Genomic DNA, 11,668 nt, shown 5'->3' with positions numbered 1-11,668 from the left:
ACAAGTTGCTCATACCAAGAAGTGGAAGGGATGGCATTGTCACTTCAGAAAATATGGTACTCATGGAAGCTTTGTTAACTCTTGAACCGATCAATTTACCAGCAATCATGATCAATCACTTGATCAATGCAGTGAGCACTAGTGAAAATGATCCTGGTCCTCCCTATGGTTTTTTCCTGACAAAGGTCCTTGGGAATTTTAATGTGCGGACTAGCCCAGCAACCTTGGGAATAGAAGAGAATGTGATCTCCATGGCTACTCCGGAAGATTGTGAGTGTGCGCCTAAAGGAGCAGGCTCCACCATTTATGTTCTCACCAAAGCCCTGAAGGCAGCACATGCAGAAATCAAGCAGATGAAAGGTGAGAATGCTCTTCTGTGGGATCAGTTGAAGATTAAAATGGAAGATCTCAGGAACCAGATGCTCCAAGATCAGGTCTCTTATATTGAGAAAATTGACAATTTTCTTCAAGCCTTGGATCACCCCAGTAATCAACTCTTAGCATGTTGCTTTAGTCTCTGTTCCCTTCCCTTGTCCTCCCTTAGCTGATGTCGTAACCACCATACTCTCTATCCTATTTGTTTGACTGGCCCATTAGTAGTTTACTCTGACAAATACTTGTACTGTTTGAACTACTTCCTATTCTTGGGCTTTTATATTATGCACTTTTGCTTGCTTGCTCATGTTGATTCTGCTTGTAATATTCTCTACTTGTACCTCTTATTGGCTGCACTATGGTTGCTTTTCTGATGATTCCAAAAAGGGGAATAATGAATATTTGTGATGGGATCACCTTGTATGTTGTGAGAAAGAGTATGGTGGATGTGCTGGAAGACATGCTGCTGAACTAAGGGGGAAGACATGCTGTGTTGTGAGAAAGAGTACAGTGGATGTGCTGAAAGATATGTTATAGAAATATGTTGCGTTGTTGCTAACATGTTGCTCTAAAAAGAATGGTCTGCCTTTGTGTTGTTGCTAACATGTCTCAGGTGCTTTAAAAAGAATGGTCTGCTTCGTAGGGGGAACAAGTGGGAAACTAGTTCTCAGGAGAAACATCAGTCTATGAGTTTGTCATCATCAAAAAGGGGGAAATTGATAGTTCCATGTGAATTCATGTTTTGACAATTGTCAAACTGTTTCATAACCAGATAGAGACCTGGTCTGTAATATGCTCTCTGTACACCTTGCATCGTCAGTAGAGGACAGTTGTAAAGCTGAGCCACTTGTTGCACATAAGTACAGCAATTAGCTGGCTCACGCTTTAAGTAAAACTTGAAGAGTGGTATCTTTTCACTCCATACTCTTTTACTATATTTACAACCTGATGGCAACATATTTGGTAGACTTGAGAACCGAATCTAAATCGCCTAAAGCTGCTGACACAAGTTCTCAAGATCTCTCAAGAACAAAGTTACTTTCAAGTTGAAGAACCATATCCTGATATGAGTTTAGTCTATGTCCTTTAGGTTGTTGTAAGTCTTTGTTTATGTGCTTTAAATTGTAAACCTACTCCTCCTAAAAAAGAAAGCTGTTGTTGGTATATCAAATTCTTAGTAGCTGTTATGCAGTTTACCTTTCAATCTATTCAGTGGTACCCTCGTCTAGAGTTATCTTAGGTGTATTAGTTGGGTTTGGCTAGAGGTAGTCAACCTTAGTGGTCCTTAGCTAGAGTTAGCTAAGTGGAGGTGCTTGTAATCAGAGTGTTACAAGTGCGGAGGGACTGCGGGGGTTAGATCCTAGGTTGCATAAGCATTAATGTAAGGGTGAGGGATTATGGGAGTTAATTTCCAGCTTACGATAGAGTTGTAACCTGAAGTTGCTCGTGTAGTAGAGTTGAAATCCTACGGGTAGGTCGTGGTTTTTAATCCCTTGAGCAAGGAGTGTTACACAATAACATCCTTTGTCCTTTACATACTGCACTGCATAAGGGAACTGGTACACAACCAGGTCCCTTATATACTGTTTGGTGGACGCACAACCTACAACAGGGACCATCAGTGATTCTATCCCAGAGGTCATAGTCTTCCGCTTGCAGATTGTCTTCCATTCATACCTTCCACCAGGCGTAGTTCTTCCCATTAAATAATGGTGTCCAGTGAGTTGACTGACCTTCACTGTGTCCACTAGGTGGTGTAGCATTTATCTTGATCTTCTCCTAAGGTGTTAGCCTCTTTGAGGAGAACCTGCTCTGATACTACCTGTTAAGTTGCACGACCTACTTCCTATCCTATGACGTATCCAATTTTTGCCTATAGGATGGAACATGTTACTCTACTTATTCGATGCTAGCGTCTTACAGAATATAAACAATAGATAAGTAAAGAACACAAAGTTTTATATGGAAACCACCGTCTCACAAAGGCGATAAAAACCACGACCTACATTTCTGTAAGATTTTCCTCAAAACTCCACTACAACAATGAACCTCTGCAAATTCAAGTTACAATCCCTGTAGCCTAGGAACATACTCTAATCCGTATTTTAACAATCTCCTTAGACTGTTAAACCCACTCCAAGTTATCCCAACTTGAAGTTTACTTTACAACATTTTGTACTAACTGTTGCTTCCAATAGAGAGGATAAAAAACCTAATAAAAGTTTCTAGACTCAAGAACTGTAAAGCATAAACTCTATTGACAGCTTCTTCAATCTTTTTCTTGTACTAGGGACACACGCCTAGATTCTGAATATTCTTGACATATCTCTTGATCGCTCAATATTCTGAAATCTCTCTTTGTAGGCATGCAAATATACTTCTTAGTATGACTTAGATATTTATAACATTGAGTGCACAATAGGCCGGCAAATACAAAACCCTCTTCGAGTAGGCCCATGAGATGTTAGGGTTTGTGTTGTATTTGTATTGTTGCCTTGTTGAGTCCACTTCTTGTCCGTGTAGAAGTCTTACTTAATCTTACAAATATGGTAAGGAAATATGCATATTTGACCGTCATGTCTTTACCATAAATCTGCAAATCCTGTTTGTTGTAGGACTTATGTTGGAACATGTTCACAAACTTGTTTTATCCACCTGGTTCCTCTGCCTCTGAATCTCTGTATTGTTTGAGCTGGAACATGTTCACAAACCTATTTCATTGATTATTTATTACTCTTATCTATCTTCTTCTCCTGTCTACATTTGATAGAACATGTCTGGGAACCTGGTTCATTTACCACGTGTGCTTATTTTGCTAATCATCATTATTTAAGCTTGCCAACACTGTTTAATTTGTATATTTGCACATGATAAGTGGTGATTTCATCACTTATTTTAGTCTCTTTGATTTGGTTTTTATGTCTTTTATCTATAACATGAGGCTATTATGGGTGTGTGTTGCTATTATTTTAGGCTCATTCAGTCATGAAGAGAATTGGGATTAAACCAAGTGAAAACGAGGCAAAAATAGAGCTCAAATGAAGAAAATGATCTCTAGCAGAAATTGTTCTTCGCGTATGCGAGAGTCAACGTAGTCAACAGAGCTACGTGACTGCGAGAGGTGAAACCTGACTGCTCATCGGTGAAAGTCAACTTCACAAGATCGAGTGTGGGGTTCACGCGACCACAATGAGTCTTTTCAAGGCGAAACTGTGCAGAAATGGAATTTCACATTTTTTGGTCCCAATTCATACAAAACTCAACCAAGCTTATTTTGGAAAATATCATTGGGAGAAAATCACAAGTTTGAGAGCTAGGGTTCCTATACCACACTTTGGCGTTGAAGATTTGGTTGAACATTTTCTAAAACCTTTACTTTATTTCATTGATTTCTTGATTTGTATTGAACATCTAAGTGTGTCGTATTTATTTCTTCACTTGAATTTTGTTTATGGGAATATCCATGATTAAAGTTTGGATTGAAACTCTTGTTTTGCTTATGTATTGAACGACTTTATTCTTAATGAAGTGAGTTAATATTTTTTTTAATTATTCTTGTTCGTTAACGTTTCTTAAGGGAATAGGTAACCCTAGGCCTCCCCCATTTACTTTGGTTTAAACTCGAAAGTGGCAGACTCAGGGTTGAGAAAGAATAATTAACAAGAATTTGTGGCGTTAATCCTCATCTGATGGAATCGACCTAGGGATAGGCGACAACACTTGTAGCCATATTCAGGTGTTCTTAATGTTCCTAATTGCTCTAGGGATATTCAATTAGGTAGTGTAGTTAGTCTTCAGAAGAAGCTATTATCCGAGGCTAAGTAACATAAGCTTGCCATTATTTGTAAATCGTGAAATACATTGGATCGTAACTTGAGAGTAGTTTCCCGTGTATCCATGCTTGTGGCCATTGATCATTTTACTTGCTTTCTAGGTTGGTTTACATTTCCTTAATTAGTTCTAATTTTCTCTCCAAACAACTTTAAGTGTATGACTAATTTGTATTGGTGATAATTCCTATTTTGCCTAATTGCCTACATATTGTTCTCTGTGGGATGGACCCCAACTCATATTGGGTAAATTATATTGCGACGGTCGTGTACACTTTCTCTTTAAGAAGTGGATTCAGACGTTATCAATTTTAGCGACGTTGTCGTGGAACAATTTAGTGTATTTAGGCTAGTTTGGAAAATAAGCTAACTTTCTTTGGTCCAAACTTATGCATATTTATGTAGTTATTTTCATTGTTTTATTTTTTATTTATTTGAAAAATGGCATCATTCGATGAAAATGGGTCGGACGGTAGTTGTTCATACTTTGATGACCCTTGTCCTTATTGTGGCGGACCCCACTCTTGGCAAAATTGTTTAAAGTCTCTCGGGGAGGATTGTGCGGATAATCTCCAACCCATGAGTGGAGCATATGTGATAGATGTGCCGGTCATTGGGCTAATTCTGACTATTTGTCCTTCCCTTCCCCGAACCCCACTATGACAATTTTATTTTTGTTTTGATAATGATAAGGATATGGAAGTAGAGGAATTTGAGCATAGTCAAAATGAACAGTTCAAGCTCATGATGGAATGCCTATTTAAATGAAGAAATGATAAGCAAAAGGCCTTGGAGGAGTACTTGTAAACTAGTCTCCAAAATGGCTTGATGATTGAAGACAAAAATCCTCCATGGACATTTGAACAAAATAAAAAAGAATTCTTAAATGCTTAATATGATAAGATAATGCCCATGTTGAACACCCTCCAACCGATTTCATGATCATTGGAGATGCTGAATAAGAAAGGAATTAGAGTCAACCAGTGCTATGAAAAATATTGTTGACAGTGGCTCTAGTTTGGGGGAAAATGAGAATGTCAAAATCTAGTAAATTTGGCAAATTGGGAGGTTGAAGTCTCACCCCAAGCACTTTTCCACATTGCAGTTGTGTGGTGATATGGGAATTGAACCACATGAGTCCATATGGAAGTGCAAAGAAGAAAGACGAGAGCCTTACATCTTGCAATTTGAAAATTCAAGAAGGCAAAATGACATTCCTCACTTGAAAGCCAAGAAGTGTAAAATGAAGCAAAGGATGTTTGGCTTGTTCCTCTACTTACCACCCCCTACGACTCATGATCACAAACTTAAGTCAAAATTGGATGCCCAATTCATAAGTTCCAAATGGCGAGAAAAGCGGTGAAGTTGGTAACTGTCGTGCCGCAATGTTAAATCAAGCGTTTGGTGGGAGGCAACCCATCTTTTTAAAATTTTAAACTCATTTTTGAAAATTTATTTTTAGAATAGTTTATTTTATTGGTTTTGACTAATCTGAAAAGTTTTCAGAATATTTGGAGTTGATTTGAGCAGTTCGGGGTGTCGGTACCTCCCCAAACCAGTAGCTGCTGAAAATTGTAGAAAACTGGTAATCACGATCGCGTGACAAGTGTAGCAATCACGTACCTTGAATTTTCTTACCCTTCGCGAACGCGCTGAAGTCTTCGCGATCGCGTTACAAGTGGGCCCACCGAGGTAAGTGAATCATTCAAATGAGAAAAAGGGCAGAAACAAAAAGAAACTCATTTTGCCAAAACAAAGAAAAAAGATATTGCTCGCTTTAACAAGAAAATAAACCCGAATCATCCTCCAAGTCACTTGCATTCCTTTCTCATAAAGATTCAAGTTATGTGCTTCACTTCTTTCTCCGATTTCTAAGGTTGTTCTTTTTACTCTTCTTTTTGGTGCTGAAATGGTAGACGAAATCCCATGTTCTTCCTAGTTTAGGGCTAAAACTTTAGTCCTTGAAATCATGATTTTTGTGTGCTTAAGTTAATGCTTACTGGGTGAGGTTGGTTTTAAGTGTGTTAGTATTTTTATCACGACCCATTTTACTAGGCTGTGCGGGAATCTATCATTCCCACCGCAATAGGCGAACCCTTATCCCAACATAAACAATTCAAGTAAAGGCGGAAGAAATAAATATAGAATAAGTCTCAAATCGTCCATATAAGATAAAGTGCGGAAATACTAAATACAACCTCAAAGATTTGGTCTAGTCATACAAGAGCACTAACTAAATACTACAAGTCTGGAAGATGATGAAGTCTCATAATACAACTGTCTCGGAATAAGAGTAAGACAAGTAAGTAAAGGAAAGAACATCCGGGCAGCGGCCGTCATCGTGCTCACCCTGGAATGACTCTACAGCCTCTTTGCCAATCAGCTGCGAAGGAAAAAAGTGGAACCTATCTAATACTCTGCATCCATAAAAGAATGCAACAAGCGTGGGTCAGTACAAAACAACGGTACTGGTAGGTATCATCGGCCGACTAAGTATAGCTAACGTAATTCAGACAATAAAGCAGGATAGTCAGATAAATCAACAAGTATAAGCCAACACAACTAGAACCAAGTATCCATCATCACCTAGGTTGAATCATCTAAACCCAAGTGTACCAAGTCTCAATATATCTAATCCGAAATCAAATGAAACAAGTAAATCACCAGATCATCACAATGTAAGCCCAAAATGCAATGCAATGATATAAGAATGCCAATATAATGCAATGCTGTGAGAATGCCAATGCAATGCAATGCTGTGTACACATGTACTTCGGGCGGAAGTATCGACATCCCGGTAGCACAACCCAAGGTGACTCGCGAAGTCTAAGTGCCACTCATCCCGAATCTTTACCCAACAGAGAGACGAGACCCCGAATCTTTACCCACGGGGGGTTCTCACCGGCACCATCCTGGGGGACCTGTGGAGTCCATGTACTATGTCGCTCCGTATCACACAACATAGAGACGACCTTTCCACCCTTCACGCCTGCCGACCATCCCGTATCACACAACATAGATGGTCGCGTAATTAGTATAAACCTCCCAAGTATTTCAAAACAACATAGGCCACATCATCACCGTCCTGTCAGATGTGCCTTATAAGTGTGTGTGTGTGTGTGTGTATATATATATATATATATATATATATATATATATATATGCAGGATGAGTGCTCAATGTATGATTCAAGTATGCAGATGACAACAACAAGATCTCTTATCAACCCTCATTCCGCTCCGGTACATGACTTCAAACCACAGACTCTCATCCCTCTTTCACACACTCCACGATTCCGGAACTAACATCGGATATCGGACTCTCACTTCACTCTCATTTAAAAACCGAGCCAAGCTCATCACAATGTTTCACCAAGTACCAACAGTGTATCAACAATATATTATGAAGAATGAGGATACGTGCAATGCATGTGTCAACATAAAAAATCAGATCAATATCACAAGTACCAACATGAGTATGTCATTAATATATCCATATCACAAGTACCAACATGGGTATGCCAACAATATATTAATATCACAAGTACCAACATGGGTACGCCAATAATATATCAATATCACAAGTGCCAACATGGGTACGCCAACAATATCATGAAAGACTACACAAGTCATAGAGACCTCTATCCTCGTATCAATATCAACCCGTAAGATACTACAATATCACAATCAAGATGGAACAACAGATTCCAATATCTACTAACAACACGTGGCATCAAGTCAACACAATAGCACAATCAAGTACAACACAACCGGGGGGGGGGGGCTAGCCCCAATCACACAACAAGGCCCAACCTAAGACAATATCCAACCCAACTTTATACCCGAAGGTTTACATGCTTTCTCCGACATTATCATCTAAATATATGCTTCGCTACATGAAGTATCACCAAGGGTAAGCCATAACCTACCTGGAAGGCCAAACAACAATATCACCAACAATCACCCCTTAGCCTTTCCTTTCCTTGAGCCTCGAGATCAAGAAAGTCTATTCATATTCAAAATCTAGATTAGAAATCATGAAGATCGGTATCTATATTGCTATCATTCCAATTGGGTTAAAACCAACCATAGAATTTGGGAAAACGGGGCTCACAAGGGCAAAATGGGAAATTTGAGGGTTAACTATCCAATTAAACAGTAGGTGATCAATACTCATCAACTAATTGCTAAATTAACTCAAGGATTCATCCAATTTCAAAATTCAAGTAGAACCCCCACTTTTGGGTATAAACCCTAACTCTAGATTCAAGAATCCAACACTAATAATGGAAGATATATGATTAACAACCTTAGATATATCATATTGTAGCATAAACCCAATCAATTTCATCATTTAAAGAAACTTAGGAAGTCTAACCAATTTTATGAACTTCTCAAGAAAGACCCATTAAACCTTTTTCATGAAAAACCCCAATTTCCTACTTTAGAAATCATGGATTAATGCTTAAACAAAAGGAATGAATCAAAGGGAAATACTTAGATTATGGTATAGACCTTACCCCATGGAGGAAACTAGAAGAACATCCTTGAATTCTCCCAAACCCAAACTTTCAAGATGAGAAAAACTCCAACAACATTAATAGCCAAAAATGACAACTGTTCTCCCAAAACTCACTTTTGATACCTAAATGGATTCCTTGTGAAATTCCAGTCAAGTTAGGCTTTTGAATTACTCTATTTGACCTTATAATGAAGGAGATATGGAAGTTTCAATATTTTAAATAGTGCATACTTTTAAATATGAATTCAGTGGTAATTTCGTAATTAATCTGAAAAATCAGGCAACCCAATTCTTAATAAAATGATCATAAATCCCTCATACGATGTTGAAACTTGATGATTTCAGTTGCTATGGTTCCAAAATTATGATACAGATATAATGGTTCAGTCGAAACATGAATCAAAGGCCGTTTGCTCAATATGGTACCCTTTATGCTCAAATCGACGTCGAAACCGAACACAATCACCATACAACCCAAACATATACAAAACTCATCGGAGTCTAACCAAACTTTGTGGACATGTTCAAAATCATCATACAAACTTATTGGAACTTCTAAAACATCGACACGGGATCATCTTGACCCGATATTGACCGCGGTCAACTCCAATTCTAACTTAACTGGTTTCTCAACCAATGACCCAAATCACACCCGAACCCTTCGGGAACCAATACAATGACACTACTAAGTCTTAAAACACCCCCTGGACCTAATGGAACTGTCGAAATTCGATTACGGGCATGTTTACCCAAAAGTCAACTTTGAGTCAAACGGTTTTTGCTTTAAGACCAAATTTCCTCAGAGTCATTCGAAAACCCAAATGATGCCTGGGAACTGTGCCACTGGTCCCCGCAGATCAAAATTGTACTAACAAGGCTCGGGACGAGTCAACAGGGGAAAAACGGTAAAAATGTAATAACGACTAAACGGGTTGTTACAGTTTTCCTACTGTCAAAAGAATTAGGGCAAGACATGTGTAATGATTGAAAATCGAGCAAGAAATAGGTGCCCAGAACGTTTTTGATAAAATGCCTCTGAGATATTTGAACTGGCCAAGAAGTGAACATTCGCGATGTCCAATAACTCGATCGCGTTGAACAAAATCTAGGAAAAAAATAAAAAGTACTCGCAATCGCAATGAACAGTCTTCAAGCAGTCCCAAAATAGTAGCTTCGCAGAGCTCACCCCGAAAGCTTTTTGACCAATTTCTTTGGCCTATTTGCTTCATAATACATTGCTTTAGGTGCCCATACAAGTGTTTGCATGTTTACTCATTTTGTAGGCATTTTGAGCTTGAAAATGGCTTTGGCATCAAATGAAAATGTTCAAGAAAATATCAACCAAGTGGCTGAAGATAAGTACTTTGACCAAGAAACATTCACGTCACTGAATTTTCCCGAATATTTGATAAACACTTGGCAAAGAATATTGTCCCAGAAGGAGGCATCCTTTTGGATAATCTTAAAGAAAGGTGGTCCAATTTTTAGGAAATGTTGATGACAAGTGGTTGGATATGCTTCCCTGCGGAACCAATCAGGGCAAACTATACCATTGTCTATGAATTTTATGCTAATGCAGCTAAGACCGACTTTGCAAATGATGTGGTCGTCACGGTTCGAAGCAAGAAAGTTCGATTTGATTCAGAAAGAATAAATGCATATTACAACCTTCCAAAAGAGGACAATGAGGTGTATGAGGCAAGGGCCAATGAGTTGCGTGAGCAATGATTTGTGACTAATCTTCACGATGGGAGAACAAAAATCAAATCCTCTGAGTTTACTGTTGAAGAAAAGACCCGTCTCTCTATTTGTGTGCTTGAATATTGCCTTCAAAGAAAGAGATAGATGTGACAGTTGAGAGGGCTAGAAGAATTTATGCTATTTTGGACGGGTTACCGGTTTATGTTGGCCAAGCCATTGTGTAAGAAATTTAGGAGGTTGTTTTGGAGAGAGTCAAGAGCCTATTTTCCCCATCCTTGGTCACATATCTATGCTACTAGGATGGGGTGGATAAAAAGAATGGTGATAGTGAGAGGGGTCTTGAGAAGCTGATCTATCTATTGAAGAAAAAAAGGGTAGAGAATGCATAAAAAAAAAAAAAAGATTGATGTAGCATCTCCGTCCTTTGGCCAATTCCCTGAATCTACTAGTGAGACATCTAGTTTAAATGCAGTTGTAGAGTCCATTGGAACACTTTGAGATGGACCCCATACACTTAGACATATCTCTACTCGAGTCCATGGTATGGAAGCACAGATTCGCCAGCTTGTGGCTGGTCTCCTTGCGGGCCGAGCTGGAGAGGGTTCCTCTACACGTACGTCAAAGACTAGCGGTGTGGCATTGTCGAGTGTAATACGGGAGCGGAAAACTATCAAATAGATACTGGGAAGGATTAAAAGGAGACATAAAATACAAAGAGAGCATGAAAATAAAAAGAGAAAATTCTTGACAAAGATAATGAGCATACTACGACAGGTCTGTGGAGCACAGGTAGATGATGTAGATGAGGATGAATTTTTCCTACCCGATCCTAGTAGCTCTAGCTCATAGCAAGCATATGTCAGTAGTGATTAGCCTCTTCCCTTGTTTGCTAGTCTGATGTAGACTTCATGGAGTCCCTCAACCTATTTATGTTTTTGTTTTGATATTGTGAAATGAGGACACTATAATGTTTTTAGTTAGGAGTGGAATATGGTAGCATATTTTATTTCTCTATGTTGACTTGTGCCCTTGTCATGTTTTTAGTTTACGTATGGATATATTGTATGGCCTTTCCGGGCTTGTTTTACCATGTATGGATGATCATGTCCCCTTGTCGGACTTTTTTTGTGATTGTTGGTGTAGATGTGGACTAGTCACTTTTGTAATTTTATTTTCTTTATTAGTCTTGTATTTAGGTGGAGGTGCTCATTCGAGAAAAAATGTGGAAACTCTTGGCATGT

This window comes from Lycium barbarum, chromosome 11, assembly GCF_019175385.1.
Source record: "Lycium barbarum isolate Lr01 chromosome 11, ASM1917538v2, whole genome shotgun sequence".
NCBI lineage: Eukaryota > Viridiplantae > Streptophyta > Magnoliopsida > Solanales > Solanaceae > Lycium > Lycium barbarum.
The sequence above is the reverse complement of the archived record's forward strand: the minus strand, read 5'-3'. Positions refer to the sequence as shown.